At 40.5% G+C, this 27,799-nt stretch overlaps 1 long non-coding RNA gene across 3 annotated transcripts; it reads right to left on the bottom strand.

Moving 5' to 3' along the window:
• Positions 1 to 737: 737 nt before the first annotated feature.
• LOC131254782 (uncharacterized) lies at positions 738 to 27,478 on the bottom strand. Of its 3 annotated transcripts, none has more exons than XR_009175869.1 (8): positions 27,366 to 27,478; positions 23,692 to 24,458; positions 23,133 to 23,233; positions 22,748 to 22,914; positions 21,328 to 21,393; positions 21,154 to 21,247; positions 20,893 to 20,923; positions 738 to 1,109 (listed from the first exon to the last, which is right to left on the bottom strand). It is a non-coding gene; the product is annotated as an uncharacterized LOC131254782 (long non-coding RNA). The 3 variants fall into 3 exon arrangements; XR_009175871.1 differs by lacking the exon at positions 738 to 1,109 and adding an exon at positions 17,370 to 17,669 and having other exon boundaries at positions 24,298 to 24,458; XR_009175870.1 differs by lacking the exon at positions 738 to 1,109 and adding an exon at positions 17,370 to 17,669 and having other exon boundaries at positions 24,344 to 24,458.
• Between the last annotated feature and the right edge of the window lie 321 nt (positions 27,479 to 27,799).

Genomic DNA, 27,799 nt, shown 5'->3' with positions numbered 1-27,799 from the left:
GTTGAATGGTGGGCGTTCAATCAACACTGTGCAGTCTATTTGAGATTTGGATCAACCTAATTTTCGAGCTCATACCATACATCATGGTGGGGCCCACAGAGCAAAGACCACTAGCTAGTAGCCAATCCCTTTCCCACGTGAGATCCACTTTGATGCATGTGTTTTATATCAATGCCATCAATCAATTTTACCAGCTCATTTCACGGCATGAGTCGAAAGGTGGGCCCTGCCACAGGAAACAGTGGGAGTCATGGCAGCAACCATTGAAACCTTCCTATGCCCGCCGTGGACATGGACGAAGGGAAACACAAATATCAGCTCGATCTAAAACTGTTGTGGCTGCCAAAAAGTTTTTAATGGTGGGGTGTTCAATATCCTTCATTTCCTGTGGTGTGGTCCACTTGAGCTTTGGATCTGCTTCAATTTTGAGTTCATGTCCTAAAATGAGCTGGAAAAATGGATAAATGGCATTGATGCAGAATACATACATCACAGTAGACCCCACAGCTCCCCCTCTGGTGAATAGGCAAGGATCACACCAATTCAAACCATAAGCTAGGAACAAGCCCCAAAGATCACAAGCAGTATCCGGTGGACTAAACACCTACCATACATCATAAGCAACATTGCATCACCAAAACTAGCCTTCAGGTCACCCATCACCGCACGGAGTTTCAATCCAATTACTGGTCAAAATAGCTGATAATGGACGGCAATGAGCAAGCCTACTCAAAATATTGATTTTTCCTAGCCCAGGCTTAGTCCATTGCCAGCTTTAATCATTCCATACATTCAACGTCAATATCTACATCTTACTAATAAAAATATTCAATTACATTTTTCTTTTCATTAAAAAATTTCAATAAAATATTTGGCTACAGATTGTAGAATTGGATGGACATGCCAATATCTTTGCAGTGAGACTGATGCAACCACTTAATAATTAAAACCAAAACAAAGAAACCGATGTCCTGTTTAAATCAACCACACATCCAAGAAGACAAGCTTCCTTCATCTTAGATCAGACTGTAGAGATGGTGCCAGAATCATAGCCCGAATCCAGTTGCGCGTAGTGAGCATGCCCTCAATCTAGTTGCCCGGTCTTCATCCTATATGGAAAGAAGTCAAGTCTGCAAAAAAGAACAGAAAAAAAAAAAAAAGAAAAAAAAGAAAATACAATGCCTTATCTTCTCCTTACCCACTGAAAAGTAAGTCTATGGACAGAACCAATGCCCCATCTCCTTCCGTTTGAAAAGTATGCCCTCATTTCCACCCAATGAATGAAACAATTGATGCCATAAAAAAACGTTTTCTCCGCTTAGGAAGGTAAAATGGTCCAAATAAAAGTTTGATGGGATGGTCCCAACCATTTGATTAGCATGGGAAATTGAAGTTCGATGGGTGGAACTTTCTAATAAATATTGGCCGTTAAAACATGTTAAATCGAATATTTGCACCGTCATATTGTCGAATTAAAATGGTTAAAAAGTAAGATTTGAAAAATGTAGAAAAATAAAATAAAATCATTTTTTACCTTTGTTATTCCACTTTCCTTAATTATGTTTAGTTTTGTCATATGTTAGAAAGTTATTAAGAAAACTAAGCATTTATATAAAAACTTCTCACTAATCCTCTATATTTGAAAACAAGAGTATGCCATGTGAGCAACCTCATGCAACTGCGGGAGCCACGGTCGGGATCATAGCATGGTGCAGTGTGGTGTATCTTTAATCGGCACTTTTGTTTTCCTGCTTTGGATGGTGAAATGGTTCAAACCAAACTTTGATAGGACTGTGAAATGGTCCAAATCAAACATGTATAGCATTGATGGTTAGAATACGTTAGATTGAATATCTACACCACTAGATCAACCCCACATCTCAAAATACCCTTAGAGAGGTAGGAAGAACTTCTAGATCCACCTGTTGCTTTGGATCCCAAGAATCTTACAAGTTTAATACGTAATAAACACAGATTCCTTGGTAACGCGGACACCAAGAAGACTAGTGTGTTTTATATCAATGCCATCAATCAATTTTGCCAGCTTATTTCAGGGTATGACCCAAAAAAGAAGCAATCCAAAACTCAAGTGGACCACACCATGTGAAACAATGGGATTTATGACACCAATCATTGAAACCTTCCTATGACCCGTCGTGATGCTTATGCTTATATGCATCCAACCTGTTCACACCATCACATAGACCTAGACGAAGGGAAACACAAATATCAGCTTGAACTAAAACTTTCTTGGCTGCCAAGAAGTTTTTAATGGTGGAGTGTTAAATCTCCATCATTTCCTGTGGTGTGGTCGACTTGAGCTTTGGATCTGCTTCAATTTTGGGCTCATGCCCTAAAATGAGCTAGCAAAATGGATGAATGGCATTGATGCAACATCACAGGGGACTCCACAGCGCTGCCTCCCGCCAATAGGCTTCTGATGACAAAGATCACACCAATTCAAAGCATAAAAGCTAGGAATGAGCCCCAAACATCACAAGCAATATCTGGTGGATTGAACACCTAGTGGAGTTTCAATCAAACTAGTGGTCAAAATAGATGATAATGGACGGCAATGAGCAAACCTACTCAAAATGTTGATTTTTCCTAGTCCCCGCTTGGTCCATTGCCAGCTTTAATCATTCCATTGAGTCAATATCAATACCTACATCTTACTAATAAAAATATTCAATTACTTTTTTCTTTTCATTAAAAATTTTCAATAAATTGTTTGGAGATAGATTGTAGAATTGGATGGACATGTCAATATCTTTGCAGTTGTAGAATTGGATGGACATGTCAATATCTTTGCAGCGAGACTGATGCAACTACTTACTAAAAGCGGGAATAAGAAAAACCGATGGCCTATTTAAATTAACCACACATTCAAGAGGATAAGCTTCCTACATCCTAGATCTGATGACAGTAGAGATGGTACCAAACAATCATAGCCTGAATCGCATGGTGAGCATGCCCTAAATCTAGTTGCCCAACTTCATCCTATATGGAATGAAGTTGAGTCTAATAAAAAAAAAAAAAAAAAAAAACAATGCCCTGTCTTGATGTAAGATGTAGCATAGATACATTGGTTGACCAAAAGAATGTGAATTGTAACTTGGCCCATTGGAGAAGAATTTTCTAATTGGATCGATCACTGTCTTCGTCCCATGTGAAAAGACATTCGAGTCTACTGAGAAAACTGATGCACTGTCTCACCATACACTGGTCTTCATCTAACATACAAGGAAGTAAAGTCTAGCTACAGAAGTCATGGCTTATCTTCTCTCCTACCACTGAAAGAGTAAGTCTATGGACAAAAGCCATGCCGTTTCGACAACTTTGCAAAGCAAGTTTTGCTACGGAGAAACCATACCCTATCTCCACCCATGGTTTTAAACTTCTCAGTGCCAATCGCCTCGGCCCTGAGGATCCGATATAGCAATCTGTTCACATTACATGTAAAATAAAGATGTATCAATTGATTGTTATGAAAATAGTTTTCCCCGCTTCGGATGGTGAAATGGTTCAAACCAAACTTTATCAAACATGAATAGTGTTGATGGTTAGACTATGTTAGATTGAATATCTACACCACCGGATCTTCCCCAACCATTTCAAAATACCCTTAGGTAAGTAGGAAAAACTTCGGGATCCACCCGTTGCTTTGGACCCAAGACTCTTAGGGGGGCGGATTGCGTCCTACCTCCGCCTGTCTCAGCAGCTTTGAGTGGCCACCGTGGTGTATGGCTCTTATCCACACCGTCCATCCATTTTTTTTGTATAATTTTAGAATATAAAACAAAAAATAAGGCAGATCCAAGGTTCAAGTGGACTACACAATGGGGATTAAACTCTTACCGTTGAAAGCTTCTTGAGGGCCACGGAAGTTTTGGATGGAGTTGATATTTGTGTTTTCTCTTCATCCACATCTAGGTAACTTTATGAATAAGTTGGATGGCAAATAAACATCACGGTGGACCGTAGAAAAGTTTCAACGGTGAGAATCATTATCACCACTGCTTCCTCTAGAGTGGTCCACTTGAGCCTTGGATCTGCCTAATTGTTTGTCTTATCCCCTAAAATGATACGAAAAAATGGATGGACGATGTGGATAAGACCCGTACATCACGGTCGCCACTCAAATTTTATCCCCATTGCAGCTGGAGACAATCCGCGTCCGACCTCGTAGAAGTTCAATACATAATAAATGTAGATTTCCTAGTAACCCCACCATGTGAGAGTAGGGCTGTTTACGAGTCGAGCTAGCTCGAAAAACTCGCTCGACTCGGCTCGAGTCAGCTCAGATTGGCCCAACTTGAATGGCCGTTTCGGGCTGAGTCAAGCTAATTATTTGAAGCTCGAGTTGAGTTCAAGCCGAGTTCGACCAGAGAGCATTTCAACTCAACTCGACTCGAAGCTCGAACTCGAGCTCGACTCGGCTCAATTAATAAATATATTAAATAATATATATATATATATATATATATATATATATATATATATATATATGGGAAAAGGTACTATGCACTCGACCTCATGATAAGCTCCCGTGAGGTCGAGCTATGTGGGCCTCACCATGATGCGTGTCGACCATCAACACCGTGCATTTGATGGGTCCCCTCTAAATTATGGGATATCCCAAAAATCAGCTGTATACGGAACTCAAGTGGGCCATACCATCTAAAATCATGTGAAGACATGCCAAAAACATATAAAAGCACTTAGTGGGGCCCACCTGAGTTTTGAATGCTGCTGAAACTTGGTCTGAACCCTCATCCAAGTGGGACACACATAATGGATGGGCTGGATTTGCAAACCACATCTTGGTGGGCCTAAAAAATGATTATGAATGTTTTAATGGTGCACGGCCCCTCCCCACTTCTGTATGTGGTGTGGCCCACACAAGTCACCGATTGACTTGATTTTTGAGACCTAGGCCCATGATGGAATGGTGCATTTGACTGATGGGGTAGATGTTCGAAACGCATCACGGTGGGGCCCACACAACTCGACCTCATAGGACGGTGCGCTCGACCTCACGATTAGCTCCCATGAGGTCGAGCTGTGTGGGCCCCACCATGATGCATGTCGACCATCAACACCGTGCATTTGATGGGTACCCTCTAAATTATGGGATATCCCAAAAATCAGCCTTATACGGAACTCAGGTGGGCCATACCATCTAAAATCATGTGAAACACCGTTAAAACATATAAAAGCACTTGGTGGGGCCCACTTGAGTTTTGAATGCTGCTGAAACTTGGTCTGAACCCTCATGCAAGTGGGACACACATAATGGATGGTCTGGATTTTCAAACCACATCTCTGTGGGCCCAAAAAACATATTATGAATGTTTTAATGGTGCACGGCCCCTCCCCACTTCTGCATGTGGTGTGGCCCACAAAAGTCACGGATTGACTTGATTTTTGAGACCTAGGCCCACAATGGAATGGTGCATCTGACTGATGGGTTAGATGTTCGAAACACATCACGGTGGGGCCCACCACAAGGGACGGACTCGTGAGGTCGAGCGCATGGTACCTTTTCCCTAATATATATATATATATATATATATATATATATATATATATATATATATATATATATATATATATATATATATATATATATATAAGTTTTAAGTTTTAACTTTAAAAATTTTTTAAAAAAAAAAAAAAAAAAACCTTAGAGTCTGTACCGGACCGCACGCACCCCCTTTCCTTTTTCCTTTCTTCTCTTTCTCTACCCACTGCCAGTCACACACCCGCCCGGACCACCACCACCAGTTTTCATTTCAGCTCCACAATAGTATGATTTCAATCTCTTGAGATCTACTACTTGGGCGAGAAACTGTTTCTTTTGTAGTACTTGGATTTCTGTTGGTGGAAGAAGATCAAGAATAGATCGGTTCTTATAGGTTTCCTCATCCGATTCGAAGCTTTGTTTAATTTTTTCATTAGGTTTTGCTTTGATTCTCCTAAGATTTTTGAATTTTTCATCAATGGAGGAGGATCAAGAATAGAATCCATCACTCTCTCACCCAAAAAGCTCGACTCGAGGTAAACTCGACTCGACTTGAACCACTAGCTCAACTCAACAGCTTTGGCAAACAAGTCAAGCTTCAATGTTGAGCTCGAGGCCGAGCTCAAGCTCGAGCTCGAACTCAAGTATAGCATGGACAAGCCGAGCTGAGCTTGTCCTACCTCGGCTCGACTCGGCTCGATGCCCACCTCTATGTGAGAGCTGGACAAGTGTTTGGCTAGTGACACTGCCACCAGCCATGTGGAAGGTAGTGGGTGCTATGTGGAGCCCACCATGATGTATGTGTTTTATCCACGCCGTCCAACCATTTTGAAAGATAATTTTAGGGTTTGATCTCAAAAATAAGTTAGATCTAAATCTCAGGTAGACCACACCATGGGAAAACAGTAGTGATTGAATGTACACCATTAAAACCTCCTAGGGCTCACTGTAATGGTTGTTTGACATCTAACCTAGTAATTATGTAATAAAGACTTGTATGAAGGGAAAAAATTATATATCAGTTTGATCCAAAACTTTTGTGGCCCCCACAATATTTTTAACGGTAGGCGTTCAATCAACACTTTGCGGTCGATTTGAGATTTGGATCAACTTCATTTTTGGGCTCATACCATAAAATGATCTGAATGAATGAGTGGACGGCAAGGATGAAACACATACATCATGGTGGGGCCCATAGAGCACCGACTACTAGCCATTGGCTAGTGGCAGGGGGAGTAGCCCATCCCTTTCCAACGTGAGAGCCACCGTGGTGATGCATGTGTTTTATATCAATGCCATCAATCAATTTTTCCAGCTCATTTCAGGGCATGAGCCAAAAAAGAAGCAATCCAAGTGGACCATACCACAGGAAACATTGGGAATTATGACAGCCACCGTTGAAACCTTCCTATGACCTGCCGTGATGCTTGTGCTAATTTGCCATCCAACCTGTTCACACCGGCACATAGACCTGGACAAGCGAAACACAAATATCAGCTTGATCTAAAACTTTTGTGGCTACCAAGAAGTTTGTGTTCAATCTCCATCATCTCCTGTAGTGTGGTCCACTTGAGCATTGGATCTGCTTGAATTTTGGACTCATGCCTTAAAATGAACTGAAAAAATGGATGAATGGCATTAATGCAAAATACATACATCACGGTGGACCCCACTGCGCTGCCTATGCCTATGAAAACAAGGATCACACCAATTCAAAGCATAAGCCAGGAACGAGCCCCAAAGAAAACAAGTAGTCTCTGGTCGACTAAACACCTACAATGCAACATAAGCAATATTGCATCACCAAAACTAGCCTTCAGGTCACCCATCACCGCATGGAGTTTCAATCAAATTAGTGGTCAAAATAGCTGATAATGATGGCAATGAGCAAACCTAATCAAAATGTTGATTTTTCCTAAGCCAGGCTTGGTCCATTGCCAGCTTTAATCATTCCGTAGATTCAACATCAATATCTACATATTACTAATGAAAATGTTCAATTACATTTTTCTTTTCATTAAATTGTTTGGCTACAGATTGTAGAATTGGATGGAAATGTCCATATCTTTACAGTGAGACTGATGCAACCACCTAATAAAGGCCAAAACAAAGAAACCCATGTCCCGTTTAAATCAACCACACATTCAAGAAGACAAGCTTTTCATTCATCTTAATTAGATATGACGGTGGAGATGGTGCCAGACAATCATAGCCCGAATCCAGTTGCACATGGTGAGCATGCCCTCATGCTAGTCTTCATCATATATGGAAAGTAAGTCAAGTCTATAAAAAAGGAAAAAAAAAAAAAAAAAAAACTCAGGTGGACCACCCCACACACGAAACAGTGGGAATATGACACCAACCATTGAAACCTTCCTATGACCGTCCTGATGCTTATGCATATTTGCCATCCAACCTGTCCATACCGTCACATAGACCTGGACGAAGGGAAACACAAATATCAGCTTGATCTAAAACTTTTGTGGCTGCCAAGAAGTTTTTAATGGTGGAGTGTTCAATCTCCATCATTTCCTGTGGTGTGGTCCACTTGAGCTTTGGATCTGCTTAAATTTTGGGCTCCTGCCCTAAAATGAGCTGGCAAAATGGATGAATGACATTGATGCGAAATACATACATCACGGTGGACTCCACAGCACTGCATCGGGCAATAGGCTTCTGACAACAAAGATCACACCAATTCAAAGCATAAAAAGCTAGGAACGAGTCCCAAATATCACAAGCAATATCTGGTGGATTAAACACCTAGTGGAGTTTCAATCCAACTAGTGGTCAAAATAGATGATAACGGACGGCAATGAGCAAACCTACTCAAAATGTTGATTTTTCCTAGTCCCGGCTTGGTCCATTACCAGCTTTAATCATTCCATTGAGTCAACATCAATACCTATATCTTACTAATAAAAATATTCAATTACATGTTTCTTTTCATTAAAAATTTTCTATAAATTGTTTGGGGATAGATTGTAGAATTGGATGGACATGTCAATGTCTTTGCAGCGAGACTGATGCAACCACTTACTAAAAGCTGAAATAAGAAAACCGATGGCCTATGTAAATCAACCACACATTCGGGAGGATAAGCTTCCTTCATCCTAGATCTGACAGTAGAGATGGTGCCAAACAATCCTAGCCTGAATCCAGTTGCGCATGGTGAGCATGCCCTAAATCTAGTTGCCCAACTTCATCTGGAATTAAGTCAAGTCTAAAAAAAAAAAAAAAAAAACCATTCCCTATCTTCTCCTTACCCACTGAAAAGTAAGTCTATGGACAGAATCAATGCCCTATCTTGATTTACGATGTTGCATAGATATATTCCTAGCATGGTTGGACTAAAAGAAGGTGAACTGTTAATTATGCCCGCTCATTCATTCAGCATTCAGATTGCGCGATGGAAGAGCGCATACTCTGCTTCACAAAGGATATCAGATGCGGAGAGATTGGCCCCTTTCTTAATCTATTGGGTGGTGTGGAAAGCCCATAATGCTGCGAGGTTTGACAGCAAAACGGCCTCCTTTCTCACCCTGTTTGCTAAGGTGGATTGGTGGCTGAGGTATGTTTCTGATCGAAATGGAGTAAGGTCGGCCCAAAAGCCGACCTCGTCAGCCGTGTGCAGGAATTCGGGTTCGGTCTCTACATCTTAGATTCATGCTCAAACGAATGTTATGCGCTGGATCAAGCCTCGCTGCGAATGGGTCAAGATTAATGTCGAAGGTTCATGTAGGGGTAACCTAGGGCTCTCAGGCGGTGGGGGGATTTGCAGAAACGATAAAGGTGAGTTTATGTTTGCTTTCTCCGCTCCGTATGGGCAAGGTACAAACACGTGTTCGGAGATTCGGGCCATTCTAGACAGCCTATCCCTCTGGCTTCAACGGGGCTCTATAAGGTAGAGATTGAATCCGACTCGCAACTTATAGTGGACATTCTGAATGACAACTCATGTCCGGGATGGAAGTGGAGCTAATGGCTCAAGAGGATCCAAAATCTCAGGATGTTGGGCCAATCACGCATTGCTCACATCTTCAGGGAGGCCAATTTCTCAGCCGACGCTCTGGCCTGGATTGGGAGCAATACCCAACGAGCCTGTCTCTTCTCATCTGTTGCAAAGCTGCCGCAACATGTTAGGGGTCTGCTCTTCTTGGATAGGGTGGGTTTGGGGGCGATTAGAGGTCGTGATGGCAAGGCTTAACCATTTGTAATTAGAGTTTTGCGTTTTGTGTTTTCTATTTTTTGTGATCACGATAGGCTTGCTCGGTTCTTTTTTCTAGGCATGCCCAAATGTAACCCGGCTCATTTTGTGAATGAATAGAAACGTCTTTCTTAAAAAAAAAAGAAAAAAAAGTGAAATGTAAATTGGCCATAAATTTTGATCCATGTATCATTACGAGATGCACAACCAATCAATCATTATTGAATTGGGCCATTTGAGGTGAACTGACCCACAACGTGGGTCGCGTCTGTTCATTTCGCTAAAAACGCGCACTTTCAACTCAAAAATGAAATTTAAAGGAAAAAAAAATTGCTATTTTTAGTATTTTCGATTTTTTAATATTTTTTTAAAGAGTTTTATTTATTTATTATTATTTTAAGAAATAACTTGTAATCATGCTAGGACTTTTCTAGTAAAATTTTATTTGGAATTTTTATTTTTAGAAATTAGGATTTAGAAGAGTTTTACTAGAATTAGAATTTTTATTAAAGTTAGAATTTTGCTATTTTTGGTAATTACGAATTTCGGTTTTTTTTTTTCTTTATTAATGGTGTAAGAGGGACACATACATATCAGACAATAATCAATCAATTTATTTTCAGAATTATTTCTCCCCTTGTGGATTCGAGGCATCTCTGTGTGGAGTCCAAAGAAACTCATTGGATTCGGAGTAGTTATCCTTGAGAAAGATGGTGCTCGACCTCATCACATCTATACCTGCATCTGTTAGTATCATACTAGGCTTTCTCCTTGGATCTATGACTTATAACGACGGGTTAGGCAATACTCCCATGGACGATGCTCAAGGGAATTTACCTTTAACAACGACGACTTTCAAAGCGGCGCAGCGAGAAAATCGGCAAGTCATGCAAGGGTTGTGGGCTGCCATTGATCACATGACGGAGGCCTTACGGCAACTCCATATTCGTGGTGATGATCCACCCTGGGTAGGTGCTGAAATTCATAATCATGTTGATCATAGGGTGATACCAACAGTGAACCACATTACATGAAACAGACCAAAAATGAAGTATATCCCAATCTCAAGTGGACCACATTACATGAAACAGTTTTGATTGAACGTCGACCATTAAAAACTTTTTGGGGGCCATAAAATTTTTGGATGAAGCTGATCTTTGTTTTTTCCCTTCATCTGGGTCCGTATGACCTAATCAATAGATTGGATGTCAAATAAACAGTACGGTAGGTCTTAGGGGGATTTTAATGATGGATATCCAATCACTACTGTTTTCCTATGGTGTGGTCCACCTGAGATTATATCCCTCTCATTTTTTGGATAAAGCCTTAAAATGATTTGTAAAACTGGATGAACGGTATGGATGAAACGCATACATCATGGTGGGGCCCACAGCACCGACCACCACCCACCAGGCTGGTGGCAGGCGGAGTAGCCAATCCGTTTTCCTTAGGCACAGCCCAGGAAATCCGTTTCTGAAAACAGATTAGCTGGTGTACACCACATACTTGGTTGGTGTGCTTACGTCACCAGGTTTTGTGGGTCCCTTCATGAGGTATGTGTAATATCCCAACCGTCCTTCTATTTGGTGAGCCCGTCCTAAGGCTTGAACCGAAAAAATAAGACAAATCCAAATATAAAGTGGGTCACACCGCAGAAAGCAGTAGGGGATTGAACATTTACCATTGAAACCTTTTTTGGGGTCACAAAAGTTTTGTATCAACATGATATTTGTTTTTCCTCTTCATCTAGGTCCATGTGATCTAATGATCAGATTGGATGGAAAATAAACATTATTGTGGGCCCTATTAATATTTTAATGATACCAATCATTGTCCCACTGCTATTTGTGGGGTGGTTCACTTATACTTTGGATATGATTTATTTCTGGGAATTTGTTCTAAAATGATCTCCCAAAATGGATGAACGACCGGTACAACTAGGCGCACTGTAACTTGTAGTCTCGGAGAGCACTGGAGTATGTCTTCTCTACGATAATCCCATTTCTTTCTTAATAGCTATCCCAAGCAGAGGTTGCATTTGGATTTCGTTAGTATACAAATCTCCATCTGGACCGTCCATTAGATTCCACCCTCTCTTTGTAAGTTTCCTTGGAAATTTCATTTTGATTGGATGAACCAAGCCATCTCATTAGTGAAATGCATATATAGATCATAGGTCCAATGATGAATGGATAGGATCATTAGACTGATGTGATTTTTTCATATAAATAGGAGAAGCATGGAATGGAGCTAATGGAGGGTCTAGATAGGTTATGTGCATAGGAAGGTGTTTTCCATGCACTTAGCGCGCTGGATCTATTTTCTCCATTTGTTTATTCCCAATGTTTTCTTTGGTGTGGTCTACTGGAACTTTGTTTATGATTTAATGTTGGGTTCAACCCCTAAAATGAGCTGTAAAACGGATGGATTGTGTGGATAAAGCACATACATTCATGGTGGGCCTAAAGAGTTTCTTGTGATGTGGCCGACTTTGATGTATTTATTTTGTATACATTCATGGTGGGCCTGACAGTTATCAGGTGGACTATCCCATAGTAAACAATAGTAATTGTATGATAGGGAAAATAAAAAATAAAAAATCATGTGGTGTGGTCCACCTGAATTTTGTATATGCTTCATTATGTTCGATCCGATCCGTCCTTCATTATGGAGTTATATGCAATTTGTTTCGCTGTATTTGTATATAGCATTGATCGGGAGCAAAATGTCGTCTAGATCAGAAAAAAGAGGAGCAAGGGATATTGGGTGGAAACATGGACGACTTGTGGAGGGGAATAAATATGGAGTCATATGCAATTATTGTGGCCAAGTGATACAAAGTAGGGGTGTGTCTAGGCTAAAGGAACATTTGACAGGGGGATACGAGAATATGAAAGACTACCCAAGTGTAATAAGGTCAGTGAGAGAGAAGATGAGAAGAGTGTTGACTGAAGCGAAGTCACACAAGCTGCAACAGAAAGATTGGGAGAGGGATCTAAGGAAGGAGCTACGAGGCGCTGGACGGGGCCTAGTGCTATCGACGAGCAAGATGATGACGACGAGGAGAGGATCGCATATCCCAATGACTGCATTACTGCTCGAAATAGGAGGGAGTTTAGATAAGTGATTCGTGAGTCTCGGGCTTCAGAGTAGGAGGGGGAGCGGGAGGGGGAGCAAAAAAGACAGTTTGATGAGAGTAGGCCATCGTTTGGGACGTCCCAACATGAGGCTGGTGGGAGTAGCAGATGATTTGAGGGAGGCAACGGGCATGACCTACAACGCACGCAAAGTGCTCGTGTCACAGATGCCCCTATTGCAGGCGTTAATCAGAAGAGATTAAAAAATATGCGGAACAAGGAGCTCAGGGAGAAAGTGGGGGGGCGCTATATCTAGGTGGTTCATCTCGAGCCATGTACCAGCAAATGCAGCAGCTAGTCCTCATTTCAAAAATATGATTGAGGAGGTGCAGCATGCCGGGCCCGACGTGAAGCTTCCCACGCCACAGGAGATTCTTGGCATCTACCTCAATCGGGAGTACGAGGAGATGAAGGCTTGGGTACATGGACTCAAGCCGAACTAGAAGCAGTATGGGGTGACAACCATGTGTGATGGGTGGACAGGACCCATGAAATTGTCTATTATTAATTTCATGGTATACTGTAAAGGGTAGCCTGTTTTCCTCAAATCCATTAATGCATCAACCAAAATAAAGGATCACGAATACATATATGATCTCTTAAAAGGAGTGATTAGAGATGTTAGGTCTCAAACTGTTGTCCAAGTTGTGACGGACAATGACAGTGCATTCGTTAAGGCGAGGAAGAAATTAATGAGGAAGTACAATCTCTATTGGACCCCGTGTGCGGCACACTGCATTGATTTAATGCTCGAGGGGATAAGCCAGATGGATTCTATTAGGAGGACCATCCAGGATGCGAGGAGAGTGACAAACTTTATATACAATCACTCATGGTTGTTGGTTACAATGCGTGAGTATTGTGAAGGGGACATCGTTAGACCAAGCGCGACACGGTTCGCTACGAACTTCATTGCACTCGACTACTTATACAGGCACTGCGTGAGTCTCAGAAATTTGTTCAAATCTGAGAGATACTTCGAGTGGAATCAGAGGAGGACTGAGGGTGCAAAGAACATTTTGAAGATGGTGCTTTCCGATTCCTTCTGGGATAGAGTTCACAATGTCGTTTCTATCCTGCATCCGATCTATAAGGTCCGACGAGCTGTAGATAATGAGATGTGGCTTTCAATGGGGTCAATATATGAGCTTATGAGAATTATGATAGAGGGGATAATGACTACAATCCCCGGTTCGTACCAGTGGGTGATCAATATCATCGATTATCGATGGACCGGGACTCTCGAGCATCCACTCCACCAATCTAGTAAATTTATTACGTTTACCTATCTTTTTTATCACTTGCATTTGCACTTTAAGCATCACTTCTGTTCGCATGTTAATACAATTAAGTAACTAATATTTGAGTTTCAGCATACTACCTAAATCCCGAATTTCATTATAAACATCGGCTCCATGAGAATAACTATTTGACGATGGCCGTCTACGATGTGTTCGAACGATTGTTCCCAGAATCGACAGCGCAAACAGATTTTGATAATCAGGTAATGCAATAAAATTTCTTCCTTATAGCCTCTAAAAATATGGGTAATTAAAAATAATGACTTGTGAATCCGTGTTTACAGTTATTGCAGTTTAAGGATGTTAGGGATACGTTCTCATCTGCACTAGTAAAAGCATCGACTGAAACAATGATGTCGTGTGAGTATGGTAACATAATTAGGTAATTGCATTTTTCGTTTAAACTTTAAACTAAAATAAGCTCATCATGGATATATAGGTGAGTGGTGGGCGATGTACGGAGTCGACACGCTGGCACTGTTGTTATTGACAGTCCGTGTTCTCGCACAGACTGTATTCTCTTCACCGTGTGAGAGGAATTGGAGCACATGGTCACTCATACACATCAGTAAGAAGAACAAGCTGGTATATGAGAAGTTACAGAAGCTCATTTACTGCTACTACAATATGAAGTTAAAGAGGCAGTTGCGGGTAGACCGATACATTGAGGTAAATCTGGACCCACTGGACCTGTTGTCTATAGGTACCATTGCATAGATAAGTGATGATGATGAGGACCCATTTTATAAGTGGGTTAAATCAGCCTATTTAGATGATGCGAAGGGAGGCCCTGCTCCACAGGTAGTCGAAGGAGCAGCGTCTTTAGGTATCAATGTCAATCAGGTACTAAGCCAACAGAAGGCGGATACGGACTCCTTTGATCCTTTGGTGAGGAGTTCGGCACGTTCCAATGAGGGTGAGGAAGCATCTTCATGGCCCCCTCCTCATCATCAAGTCGTAGTGAGTGATGATGATGATGAGACTCAACCCCCACTCGACACTGGTCCTGGGGATGACAACGATGACAGTGATGAGGGAGGGGATGACGACACTGACACTAGTATAAGTGGTGCTAGTGGGATGGGGATAACAGTGGTGGGGGGTACACGACGGCTCAAAGCTAACGATCCGTTGGCCAGTTCACTGAGAGCAGAGCTTTGACCATGCCACTCAGGACAATGACTATGGATCTCGTCCACCATCCAGGATGAGAGCATCAGAGCCCACATATATATTCGAACGTCATTTGAAAAAGAAAGACGGACGCGTCGTAGCTGATGCTCGCACACGCATCTTGTCATTTATGGACATAAGTTCATATTAGGGGAGCTCCACCTCTGTCCCACCTTATGCTCATAGGGGATATTACGAGTATGGTCATGACAGCTCTGACATTCAATCATGCTCATCTACCCATGGGTATAAGCAATCGAAATATAATTTTTTAACAGGAGGATATTCGGGGTACTTGTGTGACTGACAGCAATACTATCAAGGAGTCGGGGTTGGATTTGATCCGTTCCCTCCGCACCCTAGCAAATGCCGTCGATGTATGCCACGCAATACCCATGTCTAAGCGTACTCGTATAGTTTTGAGAGGATGACTATTAAAGATACATAAGAGAGTTCCTCAATTGGTACGAGCAGAGGATAACCTGAGAATAGTACTGCCAACATGTTGGGCAACAGTACTACTCTCAACTGCCACGGGATCCGGATAATGATTACGAGTCAACTCATCACTCCATGTGGGGATGAAATATGGCCAGAAATGTGTATTTTTTTTAATTCGTTTACTTTTGCATCTCTTAATTGTTGTAAGCTTGCATTTGTATTATATAAACTCATTTTGGTTACTATTCGAGTAATTTCTTACGACAACGCATGCTTTTTGATCCCCATTAAATGGAAACTTATTATTTAATGCATTTTTTTTGTAATTTTTTCATTCCTAAATATGTAAATATGTGTATTTAGGCATGTCCTGAAGTTTCACTAAAAAATTCCACCATTTTCTCTATGTTTCTCCCTTTTTCCCTGCATTTCCGATTATCGGCGATATTGTCGGCGATAACGATATTATACCTTTATCTATGGCCAGCGAAGCTTGTAGCGATACCGACAACTCGAACACTGTGTGTGGTGTGGTCCACTTGAGTCGTAGACTTTCATAGGCTAGTCTAACATAGGGAAAAAAGCAAACCTCCAGTTATTTGTTACTCGTTCAGGTTGCATGATAAGTTGGATACACAAGCCCTCAGAATTATACACGTGGCATATATTAACTTAAATAAAACTTAATAGATTTTCTTCCACTGTCGCAATATCAGATTTCTTTTTCGTAACAATCCCATCCTCTTATTCGTGGACTTGGACGCTTGTTTGTGGAACACTGTTGGATAGTTTTCGTTTTTCTAATGTCCAGTAAATTTCCACCAATCCAATGGTCAGGTCATCAGATAAGCTTGATTTCTAATTCATGATACATTTACACTGGTTACCATAATTTGGACCATTTAATTTTAATAGTAGTATGCTATATTTAAAATAATGTATAGGTAACTTCTAAGTGCCTACGTACCATGCATCATAGAGTATCAAAAGAGGCCGATTTCCCTAGAGCCAGTCCACCATAATTAGGGGTGTCAATGGGCCAGGATTGATCCTGAAAAATCAGAATTTTCAATAAGGCTGGCCCGACGGCTCCGCTGAAATAGTTTTAAATATGGGCCGCCTTTCAAGGCCTCCCTTGTTTCGTAGGTAATCATAGAATACAAACTGTTGGTGATCAAACCCGGAACTGTGAACTCGTTTTTGGTTCCAGGAGTGACCTACCCAGGCCTGGCTCGTTGACAGCCCTAACCATAATGTATACTCTATATCTTTTCCATTCCTCTGTTTCTCCATGTCATTTTAGGGCATGGGTCCAAAAATATAGCAGCTTAAACACTCAAATAGACCATAACATAGGAAAGAGTAGGTATTGGAGGGCCACCATTAAAAATCTTGAGGAGAACAGGAGTTTTGGATCAATCTGATTTGTTTTTGTTTTTTTTTTTTCTTTTTTTCTTTTCTTTTCACCCTTCATCCAATTCGTAGCGACCTCATGAACGGGTTAGATGCAGATAAACATCACGGCAAGCCGTAGAAAGGTTTCAACCATGAGCATCATCCGTCTCATTGTTCTACAGTACGGATTATACCATAAATTTGAACGAATAAACATATATGGACAGCATAGATATAACTCATTCATCAACATGGGCCCCACAAATAGGTTGGCCCCACCATGAGGATCGCATTATGTAAAAATTAGTCCCATTTGCTCATCACATGGGCAAGAGAAAGTAGATAATTTCAGCCATTAGTAAATAGTCCCATTTGCTCATCACATGGCCCACACTTTGATGTAGCCTGTCCGTCGTGTGGGCCCCACCTTTGACAGGGACAGTTTGCCTCCCTTAATAAGGGCAGTGAGAGAAAGGCTGCTTTGATATGCACTGTGGCCAAATCAGAAAAAGTAGGAAAGTAAATGTCAAAAAAAATTATAAAAGGAATTTTTTTTTTTTGTTAAAATAAGTAACTTTTAGCATTAAGTTACTTTTATGATAGTGCTTACCAAATTAACTAGTGTTAAAAGGTAACTCAATGATTTAAAATAAGTTAAAAAGTAATTTATTTAGTTGTATCCAAACAGGCCCATAATAGCCGGATTATTAAGCCATGGGACCCACATCCTTTGCAAAAATCTCATTATTAACCCAACCCAACTCCTTTGGACCCTACATGCACAAGGCCAAATTGTCCATGGAACCAAACTGACCAAACCGTACAGGTAGTGTCAAGTGCGTCACATGTACATATAGTGCTTTGACCCAAAAATCAAATAGGTCCACCCATTAAATGGTTAGGGCACATGCATCAATGGAGATAGGCATAGATCTTTCATAGGCATATATTCCCTGAGGCTGTCAACAGGCTGTTGTTGAGATTGGGTCCTTTCAAGTCTTATATCTTATTATTTAATACTCTATAAAGTTTTAATAATAAAGTTATATGTATTTAGGGCCAACTCTCACTGGCTAGATTACTATGCCATTGGCCTCACCAACATCTCATTAGATTTAAATACGTTTATACCTTTTCAGAATATAACATGTTTATTGGGCAGACCATAGTTTAACTTTATTCAATTAAGAATATAATTAAAATTGGGTGAGCCCATGGTGATGTTTATGTGAAATTCACCCCAACTAACAAGTTAGCCAACCCATGTGAGGCCCAAGGTGAAAAAAATCAGCCTCATCCACGGTTCAGGAGAACAACACAATTAGAAATAGTGTAGAGGCAACACTTACCCTCTATTTTTTTTTCCCTTATGTGGTTTAGCTAAATTTTGGATGGACCTGAATTTTAGATGTTGAGTCTAGATTTTGATGTTGCATCTAATGGTTGGAATGGATTTATATAACCATCACGGCGGGCCTTGAAAAAATAATTAAGGATTCACATCTGTCTATTATTAGTTTGTTTGGTGTGGGATTAATTCACAGTCAGCTTGTTTTTCTTCCCTTTAGCCTAAGGTGGGATTATATATCTAATGGTCGTTAGCCTAAGGTGGGATTATATATCTAATGGTCAGTAGAAGGTGGGATTATATATCTACTGGTCGTTAGCCTAAGGTGGGATTATATATCTAATGGTCAGTAGAAGGTGGGATTATTTATGTAATGGTCTGAGTGCATGGCCAGTAGAAGGTGGGATTATATATCTAATGGTCAGAGTGCATCCCACATACACACTATGGTAAACCCCATCAAAAATTAAGAGTGGGCGTCTTATAAAATTCCATTCTTTTATATATGGAATTTTACAAAATACCACCTCACTAATGTATTTTTTACGTTTTATACCGTTTTCAAAAAGGTTTTTAATAAGCAACCTTATTAATGTAACAAAGTATCACCGGAGTACCTTTTCTTAACAGAAGCTGGGTCTGTCATGCCCAAAAATCAGAACCATATGTGATTCAAATGGCTCACATAAGGGGAAACAATTTCAAGGGTGAGTATTGTCATGTACCCTGTTAGTCTACTTGAATCATAGATAGGGCCGAGTTTTGAGCCCTGGACCTAAAATGGGATGGCAGACCTGATGGTGGGGGTGGATTTCGCGGCTAACCCAAGCCGCCCAGCCAACCCAACTTCCCTTGTCAAATATAATGGTTATTGAAAGCCTTTGAGAAATGGATGCTACCCAGCCAGGCTCTAGCTACGAATGGGCAGATGGGGGGCATTGTGATGTATATGTGTATCCATGCCGTCCATTCCTTTTCTTAGATCATTTTAAGATGAGCCCAAAAATGAGGCAGATCCAACACTCGACTAGACCACACCACAGATAGCTCTTGCATTTAATGCTTTGTGCATTCAATGCAACCCAATCTTACCATTTAGTGTGGCCCGTTTGAGCTTTTGGGCTCAATCCTTAAAATGATAGAGAAAAGGGACGGCATGGGTAAGAAGTCACACCAAGTTTCAGCCGTACACAAAACTCAGGTGGGCCCCACACAAGTGATTTTAAATGTTTTAGGCATGATTTCTCGCAATTTCAGATAGTGTGACCCACTTGAGTTCCGGATACGGTTTATTTTTATGATATATCATAACCTAGAGGGGACCCACCAAATGCATGCTGTGGATGTCCAACATAGATCACGGTGGGTCCACAAAGCTCAGCCTAATGGGAAACTCCCATGAGGTTGACCTCATAGCTTTCAAACACTAATTAGACGGGCAGGCTTATAGGATAATGTACAGTCCAAATCAGCCCGCTTGAAAAAAACAAAAGGGCTTGAATTTTAATCTTAAGCTAGGCCCATAGCAGCTAAAATCCCAATGGGTAGAGTTGCAAATAGGATGGGTTGGGTCGGGTTGGGTTGGGTTTGGTCGGGTAGGGTTTAGGAGATCCTCATACCCAACCATTTAAGAATCTACTTCAAGTTTTGGACCTAGACTTGATCCATTAAAATTCAAAGCTAGTTTAGATGAGCTAGCAATCAAAAGCAGCCAACCCATTAATTTAAAAAGGTTGATATTGGCCCCTTATACAAATCTGACCCGTTTGTCACTCGTTGCATTAAGGTCAGTAAGGATGTCAATGGGTACCCGAAGCCATGGGTAACCGATCAACTCCACCTACAAACCTGACCCAATTTTAACGAGTTCAGGTTCAATAAATTGGACTCAAGAAATCAGGTTGAGTTGAGTGTAGACAATGAATTTATCCATACTTTTCTTTATTTTCTTTTGGTTTTTGGGTCGAGCCAAGCTGAATAATCTGGCACAACCCATTAATAACCATAGTGGGCAGGTAGGGTTCCACACAAGCCCAACCTATTTATTTAAACGAACATGTTTCTAGCTCGAACCTGATCCACTGCCCAAATAGTTTGGCCTGAACTACCACGAAAGCAAGTTGGGTCAGTTAACCTGCAAACCAGCCCGACCAAGGCCTGAGGCTAACCCATTTTATATTAAGTCTAGGCCCGTTGGTGGGTCTATATTAGGCCTAAGCCCAACCCATTTAGGTCGAGACTCTAACCCACATGCCAATCTGGCATGTTTGTTGCCTAATGTAAGGTACAATTCCCGTAAGGAAAATAAATATAAAACAAAGTTCAAAAGTGAAATGGTTTCCTTATCTTCATTAATTATTTCATACCTCGTTAGTTCCATGCTCTTTAGTAGTGCCACTGGAAAAAAAGAAAAGAAAATGAAAGAAAAGTTAAAAAACAACAGGAAATTGCGCTATTAACTAATTGCTTTGACAAACAGTTCATGACTTGAAAGTGGCTATGTTGTATCAAACCAGCATTCATTTTCAGGTAAAAATACTAAAATAAAGAATGCAAGGGAAAAAATGCGTGCAAAGCTGAATCTGGCCACAGGCAGCCACATGTACGTCTATAAAGAGTATGCATACCTTCTAATCACGGGCCAGTCTAACATAGGCTTTCCCATATCCAATAGAGAAGTTGAGCATTTTTGCCTTTTTTTCTATTGGAAGCAAAGGCATCCTGAAATAAACTGCAAAAAACTAGATTATAATTTCTCTACCTGTTAGGATACAGTGGGCTCCAGATTGCAACTATCTTACTTGAAGTTGGACTAAAGAGACCTATAACTAGAGTTGGGCCAGGTGGGTCCTCCCTCCCTCTCTAACCTGTCCATATTCATCCACAATGAGAGACTTTCCCGGTGTAGCTATAAATGCCTGCCGGGAGCATTAACAATCTTGTAACATTTTGAACAGAAATAAAGGCATTAAATATTCAGCATGGAGAACAGTCAGAAACAAATCTTTTGAGGTAAGAAAGAAACTCTGGCAAATTAATAAACTTCTGATATATATTATATCTTTCCCCTCTATTTTCACATTTCTTGTTTTCCATTTTATGATGACTTCATGAAGAATTGGAAGGCTAATGGTTACCATCTTTCCTACATATATTATAACAATACATGGAGGATATAAGTGAGGAGATTCTACATAAAAAGAAAATGTGACCAACAAGATGTACATATTACGGCCTGTTTACATGTTGGCCGCTCCTTGAATTGGATTTGATTAGTCCAATCTTTTCCAGATTGGGTGGGGGAAGGAAACAAATTGGAAAAGATAGAACATCTTAATGTCTTTTTTGCTTCACATAGGACTTTTGGTTAAACCAAATTACCATTTCGTTCTTCTCAGAATCCTTTTGGATGAAATTCCAGAAAGGTCGAGAGAATCACTGCTGCATGCCCCTTAGACAACTATCAAGTTATCTTCTTTTTCTTTTTCCGAGAAGACGACTATATTCATTACATCAGAAGCGGGGAATGGAATTCCCAAAATACAGAAGGGACTTGAAGCTCCAGATTAGTCAAGCTGAAGGCAATACAAACAGAAGCCCCAGCAGCCACAGTAAACAAAATGTTTAGCCCTGCAGCCAACTTACTGTGTCAACTAATGTGTAACATGCATCTTCAACTCTATCAGCAATGGTATCAATGCCAATGTATACCAGGAAACACAGCTTGTCTAACTTATCAGTGTCATAACAGCATAGCATATCTCTAATCAATATTATCATATCAAACTTCAAATTTCAGTTAACTTTTACACAGTAGCAGTGTTAAAATTCGCCCACCTGAATCACGTATGGCCCTTATCATTTTTGGGCCCTATGCCTATAATTTAGTGTGGCATCTAACGATTGGAGTCGGTATCATATAATGATGGTGGGCCTGGTAAAAATCAAGGGTAGACATCTCTCTTCCAATTTGAACACGGGAGAAAAGAGGTCACCCTTGATTTTTGAGGGTCCACCTTGATGTGTATTTGGAATCCACTTCGACCATGAGATGTGTAATCTCACTTTAGGCCTAGGACCAAAATATCTAGCTAACCCATGATTCATCTAGGGCCACAAAAGGAAAAAGTTGAGAGGCTCATTTTTTGGGTCCAAGATCTAAGATTGGCAAGCAGAAGTTGGAGCAGGAGTTTGAAGTGTGATTTGAAGTGGAAGAATTACCTAGATATAATGATTATGCAGCTAAGTTCTTTAACTCTTTTTTGCCTTTGGGATTTGATCTTTTGATTCTATTCACACTGATTCATTGGTACCATGATTCTTCATATTAAAACTGTAAATTTTTGTCTCTTATTTGCAACTGGTACACATGCCATGCTGACTTGCATCTGATTCACAGTAAAACAACTTGGTGAGTGAAACAAAAACGTCATGGATCAGACTTCGAACTACACAAGAAAGTTAGAGAAAAAATGTGAACCTCAATACATCGAGTGCAGTGTTGTGTTGTTTCACTGATAAGTAATAATTTACAATTACTTTGAGCCATTTGGTATAATGCTATAAACCTATAAACTAACAAGGTCAAATCTGCATGGACATTTACCATTGTTGTAGGCATTTCCAGGGACTGCTACCCCATTAGAAAGATGTTGGTCACATCTTTGAAAAACAATCCACTCTATCAAATAAGAAAAGGAAAAAACACTGAAAAAAAAAAAAAGAGGAGGTTGTTAGTGGCTATTCAAAATGAGATACAATTTAGAGAGCTAAATGATGGTCCAAGCTCATGGTAGAAATTTGAATTAAATCAGGGCTAAGCCTGTTATTGGGTCTATATCATAGGCCCAAGCACAAGCCATTCAGGTCAGGACTGGAACCACAGGCCTATGATAAATCAGCATGTGGGCTCACATTTTGTAGACATCCCATCCAAGTATTAGGTGGGCCCCACCATGTAGATGGCTCAGCCCTGACATCAGAGCTGGACAAATCAGCATGCAAACAAATGCATGTGCTAAAACCATGGACAGCCTAGAAAAAAATTGCCGAGCTTGTTTGAACCATCCACCGTTTTCATCTATGTCGCCTAACTGATGAGTTAACCAGCCATTCAGGTCAGGATTGGAACCACAGGCCTATGATAAATCAGCATGTGGGCTCACATTTTGTAGACATCCCATCCAAGTATTAGGTGGGCCCCATCATGTAGATGGCTCAGCCCTGACATCAGAGCTGGACAAATCAGCATGTAAACAAATGCATGTGTTAAAACCATGGACAGCCTAGAAAAGAATTGCTGAGCTTGTTTAAACCATCCACCGTTTTCATCTATGTGGCCTAACTGATGAGTTAACCATCCTCACAGTTATGTACATGGTAGAGCACACCTGATACATGGCTCAGATGTCCTGCACATTTTCCAGGTTAGCACGTATCCACTTGCGGAAGTGCATGTGGAGCCAGCAAACATCCCCGACACATGGCTCAGATGTCCTGCACGTGTAAGGTTAGCACATATCTGCTTGTAGAAGTGCAAGCGGATCTAGCAAACCTCTTTAAAATCCATGCGCTCTGCATTCCTTTGGCATCTTTAGCATGAGAGAGGTGAATTCTACAGGTGTTATTACTGTTGTTGGAATTGCCGGTAAGTAATAGTGGTATAGAGATATAGATATAACAACGATTGGGAGATGAACTCCTGCTAAATAATCATTGCTATACAGACATGTTTATTTTGGGGAGGACGAACTAGAGAAAAGAAAAAAAACCCTGCTGATTTTTCATGCTCGAGTCTCGGCACATGTTGTCCGCAACTTGAGAACTCCGAATACCGCAGAATGATCTTCGCTGCAGCTTCTTGTTGGTAGTTGTGAAGAGCTGGCCCATGTTTACCTCACAGGTGGCACAGTTGATGATTGCCCATGTGTATCTGGAGAAACAGTTCATCAGCATTTTCTTTCAATCTAGAAGAAGCCTATTGAGAAAATTACTGAAAACTCCCCATTTGGGGCAACCATTCTAAGCTATCTGATTCTAAAACAGCTACAACCAGAATAGCTGCAAGAGGCAAACATGATAAATTGCTGGGTCTGGAGGAGAATCCAGTATGGACAACATGTATGATCAGACTTAACAGGAGGTGTGACCTAACACTAACTCGGGCACCTGAACCCAATTTCTTAACGAGTCCAATAAATGCGACCCGCACCATTAAAATCGGGTCGGATCCAACAAGTACCCAGATCCACGGGTCCGGGTACTCATTGATTGTCCTCTGGTTTTTTGACAGTGTGTAAGTAGCGTATTGCTTCTGCTAATCGAGCACTACGTGAGTCTAACTTTCACGAGATCCACCCCATCGCTCAGGTATGTTGCTCATGTTTACCCAGGAATCCAAAAATCATAATGGTTCTATAGTTAAATCTACCCAACAAGACCGACTAGAATTGAGTGGGTCAATCAATGTGACCTAACGCTAACTAAAGCACTCGAACCCGATTTCTTAATGGGTTCAATAAATGGGACCCAGACTATTAAAATCGGGTTAGGTCCAACATATCTTCTTGAGTCACTTTTCTTTCCCACTACCTACCAGATTAACTCTCTACAGACCATATCAAGTGCTTATCTACACCAACAAAGTCCATGTGAAGATCCTTCCACCTCTCCCTATATCTCTCCATCAACTAAAAATGAAAATAGGCTCAATAATTGACCTTGTTGACATAAATTCAAAAATAAAAATAAAAAAAATTTAAAAAAAAAAATAAAAAAAATCTGATACATTCATCTCCCACCTTACCTTTGTTTGATCACTCTCTCCTAGAGCTTCATAGTATCACTCATAGGTTTAATATCATGCTAGTTGTGGCTTAATGCAACTCTGCATATCTCCTTTACTCTTATAAATAGGAACCATTGTAATTTTTCTTCATTCATCTCTAGCAATTTTTATATTATAATACTGCTGAACAAATTTTTCAACTAAAATAAGCTAGTATCTCTCATGAACTCCAAATCTATACCAATATACCATCTGGTCCTAGGGCCTTTCCAATCTTTGTCTTTCTCAAAGCTTCTTTTATTTCAAATATCCCAATGATACAAAAGTATCTATGGTATCCGACGTCATTTGTGTTAATGACTTTTATCCTATGCTCTTATAAGAGTCGATCATTTAACAAGTTCTAGAAATAGCTTCTCCATCTCTCATTAATCTCACCATCCTTTCACTAATACCCTTTAGTCATTACTCTTAATACATCTAACCCTTCCTCTCATTTTTTCGAGTTCGCATACATCTTTCTCAATTTCTTTATCCCCAATCTATTATAAAGATCATCAAATGCTTTAAGTAGCAAACAAACATACAAATCAATTTCTCATCCCTAGGATTCTTCTAAATTGGAAGCTTCGCACCAGCTTCCTACCCAATCTTGAAAAACAACTACGAAACGAAGCATTCTTGTCCATGACCAGCATAAAGACATTGTGGAATTAGGGCAACAATGTGCAATCCCCAAATCAAATATTTGTCCAACGGTGCACCATAACTCCAATGCCCACTTTATATCTGATGTCCTCTTAACCCAGCCAGCATCAGAGGATTTATCAAAGATGGCAGAGGTGTAACTATGCTGGAGTTCTTTGGCCCAATAGGAACTTGTGACCCCAACTTCACTAAGGCAGGTGTCAAACCAGCAATTGATCACTTTTTTTTTTTTGAAGATGCAATTGATCACAATTTTATTTCATCGTTGGTTAAAGGAGACTCAAGGAACAATCCATTGGATGATTGATGGTAGACCTCGTTGGAGATTATCGGACTGAGGAAGCGGTTGAGGTACGCTCATCATTCTCAGTCTCATTTCTATTGCTAGTACATTCAGCTAACTTTGAGGCTGATAGGCTAGCCAAGGAGGTTTTATGTGTGCTTGGTACCGTCATTTAGGACAGGTGTAATGACTTCTAGTTTGTCTTTTTTATGTTTTGCATTAGCAGTATCTATATTGATTACTCCCAATGGATGTTGGGTTGCATATTCTGTTTTTGTTTTTTTGTTTCATAATAAAGTTTCCATTCATTTATTTTATGTTATTTTTATTTTATTTTATTTTTTTTAAAAAGATATTTTGGAAGTTGTGGAAGACATTTAGTTGTAGGCAAGTTTGACTACTAAAAGTTAAATTTCTTAAATCTTGGTGCAAGATCCTCTTAATTTTCTGAAATCCTGGTGCCGGATCCTCTGACTTCTTGTCGCTCCGACTTGGAATCAAGCTTCAGACTCGCGCTCCAGCTTCCTAGCTTTCTATACTTGTTAAAATTTTGAAACAGATGCTTCCTCGTAATGTGTAGATGAGCTGGTAGAAACTGTAGTGTGCGTGAGTGATCTAGGGTTCAATCCCTGGTAATGTTACCTTTCAAATAAATAAATAACAGATGCTTCCCTGTGCTTTCACTAGAATCTAGTGTCGCCTAGCTTCACACTACGTCCAACTATATTCTGTAATGAAATTGATTTTTTTGAAATTCCAGGCATGGTATTAGGATTGTCTTAGAATCATAAAGTTGGATATTGATTTGTTTCAAATGTAAAGAAATATAGGTCTAAGGGAGTGACAAATTTGAGGTTTTTTTTAGCCATCCGATAATTTTTAGGTTTCTCCTAGCCCTAACTGTGTTCTTCCGTTGATCTATCAGATCTCATGTTCTTTCTCTAAAATCTCTACTGCCCTAATCATCCTTGGTGAGATGCAAAACTACTAATTACCCCAATTAAAGACATATATAATCAGAAGGGGCCACTGTCAAAGAAACATCTATATAACATACGTACTGGTGTAGACAATTCATCAAGTAGTGGTCCTCAAAATTCCCAACAGAAGGACAAAAACAGCATCCCAACATCATGAACCTCTTGAAGCATTGATCCTTGTAATTTAGGAAAATTACTGAGATTTCACAGGCTAGAGCGGTACTTCTTCTACACCTCCAGCTTGATAGAGGGCGGCAATGGGTCATTCTCATAGGGGAACCCACTCGAGTACAAAGATGTGCCCGAATCACTCCCATACATCGCCTCCACCTTCCCCATAAACTCCTCTGAAATCTTCCAAAACCGCCTCTCAATCAACAAGCTGCCCGTTGGGCCCACCATCCCCAACCACCTCCTCTTCGCAACACCTCTTCTCCTTGACGACCTTAACGTACCCACCAAAACACTTGACCACATTCAAGAGGTAGCAGAGGCGAAGATCCTTGCCCTTGAAG

This window comes from Magnolia sinica, chromosome 9, assembly GCF_029962835.1.
Source record: "Magnolia sinica isolate HGM2019 chromosome 9, MsV1, whole genome shotgun sequence".
Classification (NCBI taxonomy): domain Eukaryota; kingdom Viridiplantae; phylum Streptophyta; class Magnoliopsida; order Magnoliales; family Magnoliaceae; genus Magnolia; species Magnolia sinica.
This window is presented reverse-complemented; position numbering and strand designations above follow the sequence as displayed.